This window comes from Puma concolor, chromosome B3 (assembly GCF_028749965.1).
Source record: "Puma concolor isolate L17-30 chromosome B3, mPumCon1.1.hap2, whole genome shotgun sequence".
NCBI lineage: Eukaryota > Metazoa > Chordata > Mammalia > Carnivora > Felidae > Puma > Puma concolor.
This window is the reverse complement of record NC_141672.1, coordinates 56,236,121-56,256,804: the sequence shown is the minus strand read 5'-3', so window position 1 is coordinate 56,256,804 and position 20,684 is coordinate 56,236,121.

Here is a 20,684-nt window from a genome sequence, read left to right as displayed (position 1 = left end):
TTATCTCTCCTTCTATTCTAAATGACAGACTTGCTGGATAAAGGATTCTCGGCTGCACATTTTTTCTGTCTAGCACACTGAAAATCTCGTGCCAATTCTTTCTGGCCTGCCAAGTTTCAAAAGAGAGATCAGTCATGAGTCTTATAGGTCTCCCTTTATATGTGAGGGCACGTTTACCCCTTGCTGCTTTCAGAATTTTCTCTTTATCCTTGTATTTTGCCAGTTTCACTATGATATGTGCTGCAGAAGATCGATTCAAGTTACGTCTGAAGGGAGTTCTCTGTGCCTCTTGGATTTCAATGCCTTTTTCCTTCCCCACTTCAGGGAAGTTCTCAGCTATTATTTCTTCCAGTACCCCTTCAGCACCTTTCCCTCTCTCTTCCTCCTCTGGGATACCAATTATGCGTAGATTATTTCTTTTTAGTGTATCACTTAGTTCTCTAATTTTCCCCTCATACTCCTGGATTTTTTTATCTCTCTTTGTCTCAGCTTCCTCTTTTTCCATAACTTTATCTTCTAGCTCACCTATTCTCTCCTCTGCCTCTTCAATCCGAGCCGTGGTCGTTTCCATTTTGTTATGCATTTCGTTTAAAGCGTTTTTCAGCTCCTCGTGACTGTTCCTTAGTCCCTTGATCTCTGTAGCAAGAGATTCTCTGCTGTCAGCTATACTGTTTTCAAGCCCAGTGATTAATTTTATGACTATTATTCTAAATTCACTTTCTGTTATATTATTTAAATCCTTTTTGATCAGCTCATTAGCTGTTGTTATTTCCTGGAGATTCTTCTGAGGGGAATTCTTCCGCTTGGTCATTTTGGAGGGTCCCTGGCGTGGTGAGGACCTGCAGGGCACTTCCCCTGTGCTGTGGTGTATAACTGGAGTTGGTGGGCGGAGCCGCAGACAGACCTGATGTCTGCCCCCAGCCCACCGCTGGGGCCACAGTCAGACTGGTGTGTGCCTTCTCTTCCCCTCTCCTAGGAGCGGAATTCACTGTGGGGTGGAGTGGCCTGTCTGGGCTACTTGCACACTGCCAGGCTTGTGATGCTGGGGATCTGGCGTCTTAGCTGGGGTGGGTAGGCAAGGTGCACAGGGGCAGGAGGGGCAGGCTTAGCTTGCTTCTCCTTAGGTGATCCACTTCAGGAGGGGCCCTGTGGCAGCAGGAGGGAGTCAGATCCGCTGCCGGAGGTTTGGCTCCGCAGAAGCGCAGAGTTGGGTGTTTGCGGGGAGCGAGCAAGTTCCCTGGCAGGAACTGGTTCTCTTTGGGATTTTGGCTGGGGGATGGGCGGGGGAGATGGCGCTGGCAAGCGCCTTTGTTCCCCACCAAACTGAGCTCTGTCATCAGGGGGCTCAGCAGCTCTCCTTCCCTTTGTCCTCCAGCCTTCCCTCTTTCTGAGCAGAGTTGTTAACTTATGACCTCCCAGAGGCTAAGTCGCGCTTGCTGTGGGAACACAGTCCGTCAGGCCCCTCCGCTTTTTGCAAGCCAGACTCAGGGGCTCTGCTTGGCCGGCGAGCCGCCCCTCCGCCCCGGCTCCCTCCCGCCAGTCCGTGGAGCGCGCACCGCCTCGCCGCCCTTCCTACCGTCTTCCGTGGGCCTCTCATCTGTGCTTGGCTCCGGCGACTCCGTTCTGCTAATCCTCTGGCGGTTTTCTGGGTTATTTAGGCAGGTGTAGGTGGAATCTAAGTGATCAGCAGGATGCGCGGTGAGCCCAGCGTCCTCCTACGCCGCCATCTTCCCTCTCCATCACCAGTAGATGTTATTTTCAGTGTCTTGCATGAGGTTTTAAAATTTTCCCTGTATTTTCTTTTTCTTTCCTTCCTTCCTTCCTTCCTTCCTTCCTTCCTTCCTTCCTTCTTTCTTTTTTTATGTTTATTTTTGAAAGAGAGAGAGAGAGAGGCAGAGCAAAAGCAGGGGAGGGGCAGAAAGAGAGGGAAACACAGAATCCAAAGCAGGCTCCAGGCTCTGAGCTGTCAGCACAGAGCCCGATGTGGGGCTCGAACTTATCAAGTCTGAGCCAAAGTTGGAGGCTTAACTGACTGAGCCACCCAGGTGCCCAAAATTATTTTTTTCTTTAAATATTAATTTGAAAACACAACACTAGCAATAAAGATGTAAGGCACTTAAATATAAATAGAATCCTTATTGTTCATGTATAGAATTGCTATTTATTTTGTATATCCAGTTTGCTACTCTTAAAGAACAATTATTTTCCTGAAGAGGATCTCAATGTAGACAATCATAATGTTTGTAAATAATAAAAGTTTGCTCCTTCTTTTTAATGTTTATATCCTTTATGTCTTTAGCTTACCTTACTGATTAGGTCAAGTAGTATGTTGATTAAAACGGATGATAGTTGGCATGTTTAACTCTTAAGAGTTAAAGATTCAACATATATGATGCTGAAAGGTTTTATTTTTTAGCTTTTCTAATTAAGGATATTCACTTCAGTGTTTCCTAATCTAAAAAATAAATAAATAAATGGGTAATGATATTGCTCAATCTTTCTTTTTCCTGTATCTATTGAAATCACACTATGGCTTTCCCCTTTTAATATGATAGTGTATTAAATTGATTTTCTAAGGGTACTACTCCTGTATTCCTAAGGTAAATCTAATTTGGATATGATATATCTTCTTTATATATGATATGATATATCTTTATATACAGGATGCTGGATCGTGGCCTAAATTTAAAAGTTGCCCTATAATTTTATTTCCTTAATATCGTGAATTTCAAGTTTGAATAGCCTCACAAAATTTTTGAGGAAGTTATTTTTCTATCCCCCAGAAAAAAAAATTGAAGGATTGAAAGCATTGATTCCTTGAAAATGTATTTAAAATCATTTATATCTGGTGATATTTTGATTTTTGCTTGAGTTGCTGTCAAATTTTTTCCTAATAATTTTAAACCTTCATCCAAATTTCAAACTTTTGATCTCATTTTTAATAGATTTCCCTGATTCACTTTTATTTGGTAAAATTTACTTTTGTTTTCTTTTTTTCCTTTGACCTATCCCATTAAGAATTTCATCTATCTTGGGGTACTTGGGTGACTCTGTCGGTTAAGTGTCCGACTTTTGCTGAGGTCATGATATCACAGTTTGTGAGTTTGAGTCCCACATCAGGCTCTGTGTGGACAGCTCAGAGCCTCAAGCCTGCTTCAGATTCTGTGTTTCCCTCGGTCTCTTTCCCTCCCCCACTCATACTGTCTCTCTCTGTCTCTCTCTCTCTCTCTTTCTCTCTCTCAAAAATATTATGAATATTATGAACAATTAAAAAAAGAATTTCATCTAAATTATAAATAAGATGTGGTACACACACACACACACACACACTGGAATATTACTTAGCCATAAAAAAGAATGAAATCTTGCCATTTTCAACAACATGGAGGAGCTAGAGACTATAATGCTAAGTGAAATAAGCCAGTCAGAGAAAGACAAATACCATATTATTTCACTCATGTGGAATTTAATAAACAAAAGAAACAAAGGGAATAAGAAGAGACAAAGACAGAGAGGAGAGAAAGAGATAGAAAGAAATCAAGAAACAGACTCTTAAGTGTACAGAACAACCTCATGTTTACCAGAGGGGAGGTGGGTGGGCAGATGGACTAAATAGGTGATGGAGAACAAGAGTACACTTATCATGATGAGCACTGAATGGTGTACAGAATTGTGGAATCACTATATTGTACACCTGAAACTAATATAAAACCATATGTTAATTATACTGGAATTAAAATTGAAAACTTAAAAAATAAAATTAATAATTTCAGATTCTGCCATAGGAAACTAGAAAAAGAAGAGCAATATAATACTAAGCAAGCAAATTCTTATGAAGTAATAAAAATTGGAGCAGAAATCAATTAAACTGAAGTCAGGAAAACAAGAGAGAAAAAAAAGAAAAAGAAAAGATGATTCTTTGAAAAGATAAATAAAATGACAAGGCTTTATCCAGGCTATGATAAAATGAGAGAAGACAAAGTACCACCACCATAAATCAAAGACGGCTCATCACTGTTACATCCATTGATAGTAAAATAATAACAAACAAATAATATTAACAATTTTGTGCCCACACATTTGCTAATTTAGTTGAAAGGGACCAATTCCTTGAAAGGAATTGATTCACACAGGAGAAATAGGTAATCTGCATAGGCCTATCTCTTTTAAAGAATTAAAATCAATAATTTAATAACCTTCCAATGAAAAAAAAAACACGAAGCTCTATAGTTTCATTAATGAATTCTACCAAACATTTTAGGAGAAAACTATACCAACTCTTTACAATCTTTTTTATAAAACAAAAGTGAAGGCTTCCTTACATTATCCTATATCAAAATGAGATAGAGACCTTAGAAAAAAAGAAAGCTATTAATCATTGTCTCATTAATACAGAACAAAAATTTCTCAACAAAATATTGACAAATTGAATCTAACAATACATAAGAAGAATTTTTTTTTAATTTTTTTTAAATGTTTATTTATTTTTGAGACAGAGAGAGAGAGTGAGAGCATGAGTTGGGGGAGGGGCAGAGAGAGAGAGGACACAGAATCTGAAGCAGGCTCTAGGCTCCAAGCACAGAGCCCGACGCGGGGCTCGAACTCACAAACTGTGAGATCATGACCCGAGCTGAAGTCGGACACTTAACCGACTGAGCAACCCAGGCACCCCAAGAAGAATTTTATACCACAGCCCAGGAGATTTATTCCAGGTATGCAAAACTAGTTCAATGTTTGATTATGAATTGATATATATAACCCATCACATTAAAAGGCTAAAGAAGGAAAAACATATGATCACATCAATAGATAACAGAAAAGCATTTGACAATGCTTTCATGTTAAAAACTCTCAGGAAATTAGACATACAGAGAAACTTCCTCAACTGATGAAAAAAAAAAATCTACAAAAGGCCTACACAGCCAACATTATACTTGATAATGAGATACTCAATGCTTTCCCCTACTATAGGGAATGAAGCAAGCATATCTCCTGTCAGTTCTCCTATTCCATATTATACTACAAGTCTAAGAAAGGCATGAGAAAACAAAAAAGAGGAAATGAAAGGCATAGAGGTTATAAAGAAAGAAATCTGTTTTTGTTCATAGGTAAAATGATTATGTATGAAGAAAATCCTGTAGAATTGATAAAAAAAAAAAACTTCCTTGAACTTACAAGCAATTATCATAAGTTTGCATGATACAAAGTGAGTCTACAAAAATCATTTTTCTATACACCAAATATTAACAATGGGAATTCGAAACTAAAAAACACGATAAAATCTACATAAGTATCAAGAAAATTAAATACTTAGGTATAAATATAACAAAATATCTACAGGATCTACATACAGAAAACTACAAAACTATGATGAAAGAAATGTAAGAAGGTCTAAATAAATGGAGATATATTACATAGGTATAAATAGGAAGATCCATGATTTTTAAAATGTCAATTCTTCCCAACTTGATCTGTATCGATCCAATGCAATATTACTCAAACTTCCAACAAATTGTTACATGGATATCAACAAATTGATTCTAAAATTTATATCCAAAGGTGAAAGATCCAAAATTGCCACACAACATGAAAGAAAAACAAATTTAGGGAACTGACCATATTAATTATAAGACTTAATGTAAAAGTACAGTAATCAATATAGCATGATATTAAGTATAAACATGAAAGCCTCACAACATATGTAATTGAAATCATTATGCTATATTCCTTAAATTTATATGTTATAGGTCATTTATATCTCAGTAAAACTTGGAATAAAATAAAATATATATAGTTAAAATATATAGGTCAAATGACATGGAATAGAAAGCCCATAAATAAACCCACACAAATACAATAGGTTGCTCTTTTACAAAAGAAAACAGATAACTCAATGAGGACAAAATGGGCTTAAAAGACATGATAATGAAAAAATTCGATGTGCAAATCCCACAATACATTAACCTAAACACAGACCTTACACCTTTCCCCAAAATTAACTTAACATGGATCATAGACCTACATGTAAAATGCGAAGCTTCTAAACATCTAGAAGATAACATGAGAGTCAATGTAGGTGACTTTGTGTTTGATTAATAGTTTTAAGATACAACACCAAAGGAGGATTTATAAAAAGAAAACTTGTTAAGTTAGACTTTATTAAAAATAAGGATATGTGCTCTGCACAAGCTACTTCTAATACAATAAAAATCCAACAGTTGGGAAAAGAAATATTTGCAAAACACCTATCTAATGAAAGACTTACATCCAAAATACATGACAAACTCTTTAAACGGTAAGAAAACAAAGAATGCAATGAAAATATTGGCAAAATATTCTAATAGATGTCTCATCAAAGAAGATATGCAGATGTCCAATAATTATATGAAAAGATAGTCAATATCATATATCATTAGATAAACACAAATTGAAACAACCATGAGATATCAACACACATTCACTGAAATGCCAAAAATTAAAAATTAAAAAAAAAACTGACAATACCAAATGTTGGTGAAATGTTGAGCAACAAATTCATTGCTAGTGGAAAAGCAAATGACATAGTCACTTTGGAATACAATCTGGCAGTTTCCTATAAAACTATTTTGTATTCTTCAATCCCACAGTCTCTCACCTATGTATCCACCCAAAGGAGTTGGAAAATAATGCTCAAAAAGCCCACACACAAATGTTTATTCATTGTTGTGAAAAATTCGAAGCAACTAAGATGGTCTGCAATAGGTGGACGAGTAAACAAACTTTGGTACACCTATACGATAGAATATCATTCCACAATAAAAAGGTGATCCACCAAGCCACAATAAGACATAAAGAATCTTAAAATATATATTTTTTCAGGTGAAAGAACACAGTCTGAAAAAGTATTATTATTACAGCTATATGGCATTCTGCAAAACTATAGAGACAATAAAAAGAATGATGGTTGACATCATCATCTTCATTATCATGTCCCATTCCCAGGGAGAGAAAGGGGGATGAATATATCAAGTACAGGAGAATTTTAGGGTGATGAAACTAGTTTGTATGAAGTCGAAATGACTGAAATGTTACACCATGAATTTGTCAAAACCTATAGAACCATGCAATACAAAGAGTAAACCTAATGTAAACTATGGTCTTAGTACATTATAATATATCAAAATTGGTTCATTAATTATAACAAACATGCCACACTAATGCAAGATGTGAGTAACAAGAGAATCAGTGTAGGAAAATACAGAGAGTACATGCAAACTCTCTGTATTATTTTTTCAATTTTTCTTTGAATCTAAAAGTGTATAAAAATTAATATTATTAATTTTAAAAGTTTGGACATTTTTAGATTAAATGTTCTTTTAAGCATTATAAGATCACCAGTTCTGTGTAAAGCAGTTTTATAACATAAAACTTTTTTTTCTGAAATGACTGAACACTTAGCTTTTAAGCATTGTCTATACCCTATGTTAATAACAATTAGTACAATACCAGACAAACTAATTGTTATTTTACTGGAGAGAATAATTATGTCATTAAAGTCTTCCCACTGAGATTTCTCATTAGAGTAACTTACAGTACTATAACAGTTACCAATTAAGTAAAAGATTTATAACCAGACCAAATAGTTACTTCCTTGGTAATTCATCAATAGTTCACTTAAAATTTTTTCACTCCAAATAGGTCACACTTTCTGTGGTCATTAATGTAATTCTCCATCCACATATTTACTTTTTATCTTTATTACTCTGATAAAAGTATCTCCTTAAGTTTATAGAGGTGAAATGCTAACTGGTTTTTATTGGTTGCTATAATCTGGAAGCTGCAAGTGATATTAGTATTCATAGATATTTTCTCTGGGAATTTCTCTAAGAATCCCAGAGTTGTCACCTTTATTTTTATAAGAGAGAAAATTTAAGCTCAAAGAAGTGAACTTGTAGGAAGTGGTAAAGTTGAGATTTATATTAAGTTCCCTCTGAAACATACAAACAAATCTATAACATTTTCATTACACTATGATACTCTTTATTAATCAAGATGGAGAAAAATCTGTAAATTATAGTACTTTTCAATTAAATACTAACATATGAATCAAGAAAGGTGGAAATGTCTCCAATATGTAATTCTGGATATATTATCTCAAATGACTGCTATGAGAAAAAGAAGAGATACCTAGATAAACTGATTGTATAGAGAACTTTTCAATCATTTCAGACTTTTAACAGTTTTTTACAAGAGACAAAAAGAAACATGACAAAAGACTGATAAAGTGGGTACTAAGGAGCTGAAGAAATGATGTGAAGACTCAAGATTCAAATTAATAAAGCTGGAAAACATACTACTATTGTGAAGGAAGAAAAAGAAAGATAAATGAAAGAGAAAGTCATAGTGTAAATCTGACGGATGGCAAAACAAGCTTTCTCTTTTTCAATTTAAAAAGTATGAACTAGGGATGCCTGGGTGGCTCAGTAGTTTAAGCATCCAGCTCTTGATTTTGGTTCAGGTCATGATACACAGTTTCGTAGGATTGGACGGTGTCAGGCTCTGTGATGACAGCTTGCTTGGGACACTCTCTCTGTCTCTCTCTGCCCTTCCCCCCACTCTCTCTGTCTCCTTCTCTCTCTCAAAATAAATAAACATTTTTAAAAAATAAAATAAAAAGTATGAACTAAATAATGATAATAATAGCAGCAACAACAACACTGCCTAATAGAAACCAGTGATAGGTAGAGGAATCATAAAAAACAGTACCTAAATAACTTAAATTTAATTTTACTTAAAATCTCTTGGTCTGAATGGGTTTTAACATGTATTGACAGATATAGATAATAAATGTTATAGAATTAGTAATCTTTGATCAATCATGGTGCAAGAGTGAGAGAATGAGACTGGAAGCTATAAAAAGCTATTTCTTGTGCTCGCTTCGGCAGCACATATACTAAAAGCTATTTCAACTTTCTAAAAATGAAAATACATGGATTTTCAAAAGCAGAAATAAGTAAACTTGTCCATTCAAGGTAGATATCCCAAAAAAGATCCCTGAGAAATGTAGGGATTAGAAATACTAGTTTGTATAGTGGCTGGACATGATAATAGGGTTTAAAGTTATTTTATTTATTTATTTATTTATTTATTTATTTATTTATTTAAATTTTTATATGAAATTTATTGTCAAATTGGTTTCCATACAACACCCAGTGCTCGTCCCAACAGGTGCCCTCCTCAATGCCCATCACCTACTTTCCCCTCCCTCCCACCCCCCATCAACCCTCAGTTTATTCTCAGTTTTTAAGAGTCTCTTATGTTTTGGCTCCCTCCCTCTTTAACTTTTTTTTTTTCCTTCCCTTTCCCCATGATCTTCTGTTAAGTTTTTCAGGATCCACATAAGAGTGAAAACATATGGTATCTGTCTTTCTCTGTATGACTTATTTCACTTAGCATAACACTCTCCAGTTCCACCCACATTGCTACAAAAGGCCATGTTTAGGGGCACTTGTACCCCAATGTTTATAGCAGCACTTTCAACAATAGCCAAATATAGAAAGACCCTAAACATTCATCAACTGATGAATGGATAAAGAAATTGTGGTTTTTATACACAATGGAATACTCCTTAGCAATGACTAGCATAATATATTTAAATATTTATGTAAAAGACTCAACATTCCTTACCTTGTAAGTCCTCTTGGACAGGACCCCTGAACCCCTGGTAATTACTGAGCAAAAGAAAAATGTCAGGGGAGGAGAGGGAGGTGGTAGGTAGGTAGGGGAAAGAAAAAAAAAAAAAGTGTTCTATGCTAGAGATTGAATCAACACTATAATCTTTAGTTCCTATGCTAGTAACACACACAAATTGTGCTTTCTGCTTTTTAGGGTTTTTTTTTTTTGTAATTATTAAACATAAATGAATAATCAGGAATCATTACATATTTGACAAACACACCCACATGAAACAGAAAAACAAATAAGAAAATAAAAATATGTATTAGTAAAGAAGCAAATATAAATAAGGAAACACAAATAAACCTTTACACAAAGCATACCACCTCACAAAATTACCTTCAAATAGTTACCTCAGGGCAAGAGAAGACAATTCATCCATGAAGTGGAAAGAAAAAGAAATACTAGAAAATATAAATGCTAGAATCTAAAAACATGCAGAAAGTTTGGAAAGTAGTTGAGAAAATCTACTAAATCAATTTTAAGGACTAAACATCTGGACTAATAGAAATTACAGGTAGGGAAATCAAAAACTATGAAAGGGAGAAACAATTCTTTTGAATGATGTCAAAAAATTTCACAAAAATGGAGGACATGCTTCCAGATTGAAATGAGCCACTGAGTTATTCCTTGACAAAATAAGAATGATGAAAATTAGAATGTCACACCCATCACCTTCCAGCAAGTGTATAGAGAAATGGAAGGCCACTTAATATATTTATCAGTGTATTACTTTATACATAAAGGAAATGAGACAATTATAAAAATAGCTACATGAGAATAATATAGAGTAGTACAGTAAAACAAATATCAGATTACCATTGGCTCTTTATTCAGCAATGATGAATACTAAAAGCAATGGGGAAATTGCTCAAACTTGAAAGACAGTGTAAGATTTTTGTATAAAACTGCCATTTACCTCCTGAGAACCCTTCTGCAGGACAATAAGGACAACTTAGATGTTACATTAAACAGTTTATTACATTTTTCTGTTTCAAACAGTCTATCTTCGATTTCTTTTCTTTAAAAAACTATATTATATGTGTGGATGGGGAGATGAGCCTGAAGTGCACACTCAGGCTCCTGGGCTCATAGCACATTACATAACCAGTTGGCACAAGGCCCCTCTTTGTTTTGTTGTTTTTATTTTTATTTATTTTTTTAATTTTTTTTAACGTTTTATTTATTTTTGAGACAGAGAGAGACAGAGCATGAATGGGGGAGGGGCAGAGAGAGAGGGAGACACAGAATGGGAAGCAGGCTCCAGGCTCTGAGCCATCAGCCCAGAGCCCGACGCGGGGCTCGAACTCACGACCGCGAGATCGTGACCTGAGCTGAAGTCAGACGCTTAACCGACTGAGCCACCCAGGCGCCCCTTTATTTTATTTTTTAATTTATTATTTGTTTGTTTATTTAAGATAGGGAGAGAGCACATGCACGAGTGCAAGTGGGGGAGGGGCAGAGAGAGAAGGAGAGGGAGAATCCCAAGCAGGCTCCACACCGTCAGTGCAGAGCCCAGTGTGGGGCTTGATCCCACGAACCATGAGATCATGACCTGAGTGGAAATCAAGAGTCAGACGCTCAACCTACTAAGCCACTCAGGTGCCCCATATTTGTTGTTTTTAAATGTTTGTTTTTTTTAAATCTTGTTTTTAAATGTTCCTCTTTCTTATCCAGCTCAAATACTAAGGAAAATAAAAGTAGCTTCTACCTCTGGGACCTTACCTGGTACTCATATCTAAGACTTGCTCTTTTCCTGTTGAATCTACATAATTTTGTGTTTCAAGCATGGCCACTTTCTGACTGCAGATCAGGACAAAAACAAGACCACCATGGAATCATTCTGAACACAAAAACATGTCATCCAAACAACAAAAATGAGGAAATTTTTTTCCTATTCTAGTTAAGTGGCAGTTGCTTCTTTACCTTGCGGTGCTTTAGCTGTGATTAATTCTTCCTGACCAATAGATCTAGTTTATTAACATAATGAATCTTAAGTTCTCACTTGCTTTCTGACAGTATCCAACTCGGAACAAAGCCTTCTCCAAAATCACCAAACGAGTACGCAAATACTATAATAGATTCATTCAACAACCTCTTACTACAACACCACATGGTTCCCTGTGATGTGTGTTCCCTCTCATTGCAAAGAACAATAAGCTTAAATTGGTCAATTTTAAGTGTGTTTCTGGTAGTTTTTTGCTGGAAGACATTTACAATACTATTGCCTTAGCATTTTTACCAGCCTACTGTCGTTGCATACACTGTAATTCAGGTACTCATGTTACCAAAAAGTCGTTTGTTACCATAATCACTACTGAAATGAGAACTCATACATTTGTCTGAAGGACATAAACAATAGAAATCTAAGATCTGAACTCAGGAGTGCAGTGACAAGATTAAAAGATACTCAGTGTACTGTACATCTGAAACTAATATAGTGTTATTAGTTATATCTCAATTTAAAAAAAAAAGATAAAAATTATAAACTGGTTTTCTCCCACTCAGAAAGCACACTCAACAACCAAACTTTATGAGAGCTCATTAAAAGGGAATGGAATTACCACCTATGACAGAGTTTCAAAATTGCCTTTTCTGTTGACTTTGTGGTCATAGAGAAATTTATAATTGGTAAGTAATCGTACTTATACAAATTTCCACCACAGTTTCTATAAACTGATTTCTATAGAGAAGTATCCCAGCAATATTCAAAAACATTATTTTCATGAACACATTTTTAAGCTTGCATAATGTTATATGGCAATTATATATCAGTAAAGCAGCAGAGGTGGGGGCGGGGAGAACACATCTAACTTTCACCAAAACAAACTGTCATGGGGGAGTGGACATAAACTAGAGTGAAAATGTAAAATGTTTGAAATTATAGAGAATTTTGTCTGAGCACTAATATGTTAAATAAAAACCTAGGAAATTATCAAATTAAATAAAATAAACATAACGGTGGAAATGAACAAAATGGTTAATGGAAAAAAAATCAATAAAAACAAAGACCAATATTTAAAAATTTAATGAAACTGATAAACCACTAGACTTATAATAAAAAAAAAGAGAGAAAGCAAAAGTCACTGATATTACAGAATGAACGATAGAGTATCACTTCTGCTCTTAAAGATGGGCAATATTAAATAGGTAATGGGATTAAGGAGAGAACTTGTGATGAGTGCTGTATGGAAGCATTGAATCACTATATTGTACACCTGAAACTAATATTACACTGTTAACTAACTGGAATTTAAATAAAAATTTTAAAAAATAATAAAATACTTTATATTAAAAATATACAAATTATTTTAAGCCAAAGTAGACAACATGGATGAAACTGACATATTACTAAAGTCAAACTGTAAAACATCCATGGGAAGAAACAGAAAATCTGAATAGTCCTATATAAATAGCAATATCAGGAACACCGGGGTGGCTCAGTCAGTTGAATGACCAACTTCGGTTCAGGTCATGATCTCACAGTTTGTGAATTCAAGGCCCCTGTCAGACTCTCTGTGCTGACACCTTAGAGCCTAGAGCCTGCTTCAGTTTCTGTGTTTCCCTCTCTCCCTGCCCCTCCCCCACTTACATGCTGTTTCTCTCTCAAAAATAAATAAACATTAAAAAAATTTAAATACCAATATCAAATAAATTGGATTTTAAGTAAAAGCCTCTCACCTGAACGTTCCAGATTCAAGTGGCTTTTGAAGTGAATTCCATGGCACCTTGAAGGAAGAAATAACGTCCATGTTAACACAAACTTTTTCAGAAAAAAGAGAAAGGAAAGCAACACTCTCAAACTCAAAGAGGAAGAAACTATTATGAAAATATGAAAAATACATTACTAGAAAACTAAAGACTGCTATTCCCCATGAACACAGATACACACAGAAAGAACCCTTAACAAAATATTAGTAAACATGTATGTAAATTATACCACAATAAAAGTGATTTAAAATATTAGCGTATCATGTATAACATACTTATAAAAAGAATATGTTGTGACCAAAAGGAATTTATCCTAGGATTTTAAGGTTTATTGAATATATAGAACTAGCTCACAACATTAAGAATAAGAAGAAAAGAAAAATAACATATCTCAGTAGATGCAGAAAAGACAAAAGGGCATTGTGAAATATACATATATATATAACTAATATCATGTGTAATGACAAAAGAGTGGCACTTTCCCTCAAGGATAAAGGCAATAATGTCTGATCTCACTATTTCCACTTAACATTTTACTGGAAGTTATATATGTTGCAATAAAGAAAAATAAAAAATCACAAAAAAATGTTGAGGAATAAATAAAACTGTCTACTCACAGAGGTTATTATGCTAATAAAAATGCTAAGGAATCTACAAAAATACTGCAAGAAATAATAAATACATTTGTAAAATGTGTGGATTACCAGGTGAAAATATGAAAATCAATCTTATTTCAATGTAATAGCAACAGTTATAATTTTTTAAAAAGTCACTTAAATAGCATTAAAAAACATGAAGTCCCTAGGGAATGAACTTCAGAAAATATAGGCAATGCACATTAAAAACTATAAAACAGGAACATCTTTCTAAGATATATAAAGGTGTTAAAATAAGAATAGAACAACCAATAAAAATGGGCTCAAAATTAGAAGACACTTCACAAAAGGGATGTAAGAACTCTAATGCTCTGCTAAATTATGTAACTACATTTGAAAGTGGTTTGGCACTTTCTTATAAAGTTGTTCATATGCTTAACATATGACATGACAACTACATTCAGAGATATTCAACCAAAAAATTAAACATCTACAAAAAGTTTTGTACGTAAATGACCATGGCAACTTTTCTCCCCCCCGCAATAGGCCAAAAATGGAAATAGGCTAAGGGGCCATCAATAGAAGAGATGAAAAAACTATCATGCTTATTTAATGGAATAATACTCAGCAATAAAATACAACAAACTACTAATACATTCAACAATATCTCAAAATTAGGATATTGAACAAAAGAAGTCAAACACCGAAGTGTACCAACTGTATGATTTCATTTATCTGAAATAATACAAAGCCAAGACTAATCTACAGTGACAGAAATGGATCAGTTTTGACCAAGGCCAGGTGCTGGAAGTAGTGATTTATGAATGTAGCATGGGTGAGTTTATTTTTCAGGGATAATGGAAATGTTATGTACCTTTTTTTAATGTGATGGTTACTTGTGTTCACCTGTCAAACCCATTGAGCTTCTAAACACTTGAAAATTACTATATTTTATTACGTGTAAACTATGCCTTAAAAATTGATTTTATGATCTCTTTAAAAATAAATATGACATTGTTCCAAGCCCTTAGGAGGTAGCCAAAGGGGAACAAACACAATCACTTTCTGCATGCTTAAAGAAGTCATCGTGGAAGGGAAAAAGAAACACAAGGACCGTAGTCCATCTGTAGCCTGCAGATGTTTTGATTGAATGGCAGGATATTAAAAAGAATGTGTTCAAGCGTTCTTAGTTGGGATAGGTTCTATCACACTGCCCACAGTTCTCTATTTTTAGAAGGTTTTTTTCTTGGCTTCACATATTCATGTTACTGTCCTGGTCACTGAAGACATTGGAATGTGGAGCATCTGCATTTTGGCAGATTATTCCCACTGCCATAATCAAAAAATAGATTCCAAAAAATTCCAAACGCCTGAACAATCTGTTTTTGTAGTGCTGCTCACCCTGCATATTTTCACTTAACCTTAGATTGTCCTATATATTCCAAATTATACATGCAGATTCTTTGGGCATGAGGTTTACATACTCCACCAAAATTTCTAACAAATGTTACCAAATCACTTAGTAGTAGTACAGTCCTGCATATGCTTAAGAAGTCCTCCTGTACATCCTACTTAATGTTCAAAATTGTAATGTGTATTTACTTAATAACATACTTTTGTGTTCTAAAACTACTCAGTATATATTAATTATATGGTCCAATAACTTTACAAAGTAATATTTTTTATACATCACTCTACATCTTATTATTTTATTTTAGTTGTTCTGACAATGAAAATTTACCAACTTGATGTGAATCGTTTATATGATGCTCTTTGGGCAGACATAGCAATGTTCTCATTTAACAGAAACACAGATACCTTATAAAATAAACACATTGGTGTAAACTTCTTTTAATGGAAGAGCTTTCTAATGTAAGACCCATTTTAGCTTCAAAAAGGAATAAATTATTAAAGATAACTCTGGTGCTTTACATTTCTTATTAACAGTTTTCCTATACCTTTTAAGTATTAGTAAGGGTGAATCGATTGTAATGCCTATTATGTGTTTTCTAGAATGTGGACTACTTTAAATTTATATATTCTTTAGATACAGCTGCATATCTTTGGGGTTTTACTAGGAATTCTTCATATTAGAGAAATCATGTCTAAATGCCACAGTCTTTGCTATGGAGAGAGTCTGGACAATTACTGAATTTCAAAAAGAATCATCCTGTGTAATATATGTTGTTGCTTCGTCAGGCATATTTTGAAACTATAAATCACAATGAGAAACTCATTAGAGATTCAAAGAAAAATAATAAAAGTGAATTTGGGCTGAATAGTATCTACTTTTACATGACTAGTTATTAAGAGCCCATAAGATTCCCTTAAAAGGTTTCTTGTGTTTGTTTAGAATGTTTCTCCTTGGAGGATTCAGAGCTGATTTCTGAAAATGGCTCTTAATACTCACTATGGAATAGAAATAAATCAACAGCTAAGCTCAAACTCAAAGCTTATCAGAAGAGAAAACTTCACTGAATTCAATGTTGAAATGGAAATGTTTGCCAAGTCACTAAGGATTTATTTCAGTTTGCTACAGCCCAAGGTACCAATTGTAAAAGTCCATTTACATGTTAGTGCTGACTATCAAAAGTCTTTTTGTAACTTGTATGGATTCATTTCCCATTACTTATTTATAAAAGTAAGTGCATGAAGGTGGCACTAAACAAATTGCTTTTGTTGCATGGAAATTGTCACATACTGTATTTTCAAGCAAAATAAACTCTTTTTAAACAGTATCTATTATAATCAGCTGAAATTTGATTAATTCATAAAAAATAAAGCCATCTTTATAAAAACAAAAGCTAATATTTTCTATTTTATTATAAAATTCATAGGTATTTTATTTAGGTTTTTATGATAATTTCAGTATTTCACAGTAATTTGGTTTTTAGGAAAATGTAACATTTTTGTAACATTTTTATAAATGGAAAATATAAAGTACAAACATCATCTTTTGACAGTCTGTTAATTAGCATCACTAAAATGATTTATCTTAAGAGCTCAAGTATTATAAGAACTGATTTCCATAAGAAGAATGAGATTTGGAAATTTTACAAAATCAAGACAATTAGAACATTCCTTTTAAAATATTTCATTTAAATGCATATCAGGTCTAAAGATAATCATAGCAATTATTTCCTCATGAAGAATAACCCAGACTTTAGCCTGTAATTATTCACCTTGCCAGTCACTGAAATATATCATGTATTATTTTTATTACTGGGGAGCTGTTTTTAGTAGTCATAAAAATGTGTGATTAAGAATGGAAGTGCAGAGGTAGATTAATGTGGAGCTAATGAAGCTTCACACAGTGCTACTCACTTTCATGTGCCCCTTCCTGGACCTTGGGAGAAACTTTACAATGTGTTCATGTGATCCTACATTAAAATTTTTTTTTCAAAAGTAATATATTGGGGCGCCTGGATGACTCAGCTAGTTAAGCATCCCACTCTTTCTTTTTTTTTATGCTTATTTAGTTTTGAGAGTCAGAGATACAGAACATGAGCGGGGAAGGGGCAGAGAGAGAGGGAGACACAGAATCAGAAGCAGGCTCCAGGCTCTGAGCTGGCAGCACAGAGCCCGACGTGGGGCTCGAATCCACGACCTGTGAGATCATGACCTGAGCTGAAGTCGGACGCCCAACCGACTGAGCCACTCAGGTGCCCCCAAGCAATCCACTCTTGATTTCAGCTCAGGTCATGATCTCATGGTTTGTGAGTTTGAGCCCCTCATCAGGCTCTGCACCAATGTTGCAGAGACTGCTTACGATTGTCTCTCTCTCTCTCTCTCTGCTCCTCCCCTGCTTGTTCTCTCTCAACATAAATAAAAATAATCTTTAAAAAAAAGTAGTATTTTAACTGAAATCAAATAAAAGCTCTGTATTGTATAGATAGTTAGATGTTGCTGGAGTGGTTTGTGAGCCCTTTGGGAATCTAGGAAAGAAGTTGGATTTGTGCTACATTTAATTGAGCTTTAGAAGAAAGTCTCCATGTGAATTGCAGTGACTTCAATGTATAGTTCGGTTATTGATAGCCATCTGGTAGAGAGGAGTTCCACTATGCCTACTTACCTAACATTACAGCACAGAGATACAGGGAATGAAAGCTTATGGGGATAGCATACGCCCTATAATTCCTTGCATGGAATGTATGTACACAAAGAGTCACAAAGTGTAAAATGGACAGAATAAGAAGTTAGTCATACAAATGCTTCCGAAAATTTCATGAGCAAAATTAAAAGTGGAGGATTTAATTCGGATCAATCTTTGATCAAATTCTCTTATCAGGAATGCGTAATGCACTATATGTAACGCAGTTTAGCAATATATGTATATTGTGCGTGCACACCACATTTTTTATTTTACCTTTTCTCACGGGAATCATGCAAAAGAGAAATCATCAGAATTTCTAGTTGGTATAACACATCTGTAGTGTTACTACAGTGCAACTCTTGACTGAACAAGTGCATTTGTAGAGTCAAATCTAGGTAATTAAGAACATGTTTTGAGCAGTTGCAATAGAGAAAACATCAAATTAACTTTTTATTTCCTCTATAGAAAATTTTATTACAAGATCATGGTCATATGAAGAGGAAATATGAATATGTAAGCCAAAAATATGGGAACAATTAGAGATGTGTCAGGAGATTAATATTTACTTTTTGAATTGTTATGCTTGTGGTATTAATAAGCATTTTATAACTTATATTTTTGTTGTCATTTCATTTCTCAATGTAAGTGGACATAAATTACCAAATTTATTATCTATAATTTTATGTCCTGTTTTTAAAGAGGTTATCAAAATTATAAAACCTTAGATCCCAAGACACCTGATTATTTAAGCACTGAATAATCACATTTAAACAATTAGATTAATTTATTACAAATTATAAATTCTTTCAGAGCAAGTCTAATGCCATTCTCCTAAATATAAACATCTGGGAAGTTGTATTACTAAGCTTCTCATTTGTCTCAAGAATAGTCCAACGTCAAAAAAATCCAAAAAAAACCCTCACAAACCTGCTTGTAGCAAGCAGAATTTCCCATGATCCCAGGTAGGTTAGGAGACCCAGGTACCCTAAATTTTTCTGAAAATGTGAGAACAGAAAAAATAATAACATAGAATATTTATCAAAATTAATGAATGTAAAGATCTCATTTAATAAAAAAGTTAGTATTTCTATTATTTTGAGTACTGCATAATGAATACAAATCCTATTACCTAATAAATTATAAACATTTTTAATGCCTTTAATTTTCTTTATTTTTGAGAGAGAGAGAGAGAGAGAGAGAGAGAGAGTACAAGCGGAGGAGGGGCAGAGAGAGAGAGGGAGACAGAATCTGAAGCAGGCTCCAGGCTCTGAGCTGTCAGCACAGAGCCCTACGCAGGGCTTGAACTCACAAACTGCGAGATCATGACCTGAGCCGAAGATGGACGCTTAACAACTGAGCCACATAGGCACCCACTATAAATTGTAAACATATGTAAAAAATATTAACATATAAATTGTAAATTGTAAACATGTTTATATAATCCAAAAAAGAAGCACCTTCAAAGAGACTGTAAATTGCTCTACAAAAAGTAAGTACCTATTTTAAAATTTTTCCTAGTGAAAGATTGTCTAGTGAAATAATTGCAGTTCTTAAAAACATTGCTGTTCTTGTAAGTCTGTCTCCCTTTTACTCAATAATCTTTTGTTCCACAAAATCTCCCTTTCTTTTGTCTACTATACCATTCAAAATGCTATTCATCCCCTATATTAATATTTTGCATTTCATCTACAGAGACAAGTGACAGATTATAAAGAATCTCATTTGTCAGCTGAAATAGAAAATAACTTCTTTCCATATTTGAATTTCATAGGAAAGCATTTTATTTTATTTTTAATTTTAATACAATTTATTTTCAAATTAGCTAACATACAGTGTGTACAGTGTGCTTTCGGTTTGGGGGTAGATTCCCGTGGTTCATCACTTACACATAACACCTAGTGCTCATCCCAACAAGTGCCCTCCTCAATGCCCATCCCCCATTTTCCCCTCTCCCCCATGCCCCCAATCAACCCTCAGTTTGTTCTCTGTATTTAAGAGTCTCTTATATAAGATTCTCTTATAGTTTGCCTACCTCCCTCTCTGTTTGGAACAATTTTTCCCCTTCCCCTTCCCCATGGTCTTCTGTTAAGTTTCTCAAGTTCCATATATGAGTGAAACATATGATGTCTGTCTTTCTCTGGCTGACTTATTTCACTTAGCATAGTACCTTCCAATTCCATCCATGTTGCTGCAAATGGAAGGATTTCATTCTTTCTCATTGCCAAGTAGTATTCCATAGTATATATAAACCACATTCATCAGTCGATGGACATTTAGGCTCTTTACATAACTTGGCTATTGTTGAAAGTGCTGCTATGAACATTGGGGTACAAGTGCCCCTATGCATGAGCACTCCTGTATCCCTTGGGTAAATTCCTAGCAGTGCTATCGCTGGGTCATAGGATAGATCTATTTTTAATTTTTTGAGGAACTTCCACACTGTTTTCCAGAGTGGCTGCACCAGTTTGCGTTCCCACCAACAGTGCAAGAGGGTTCCCATTTCTCCACATCCTTGCTAGTGTCTGTACTTTCCTGAGTTGTTCATTTTAGCCACTCTGACTGGTGTGAGG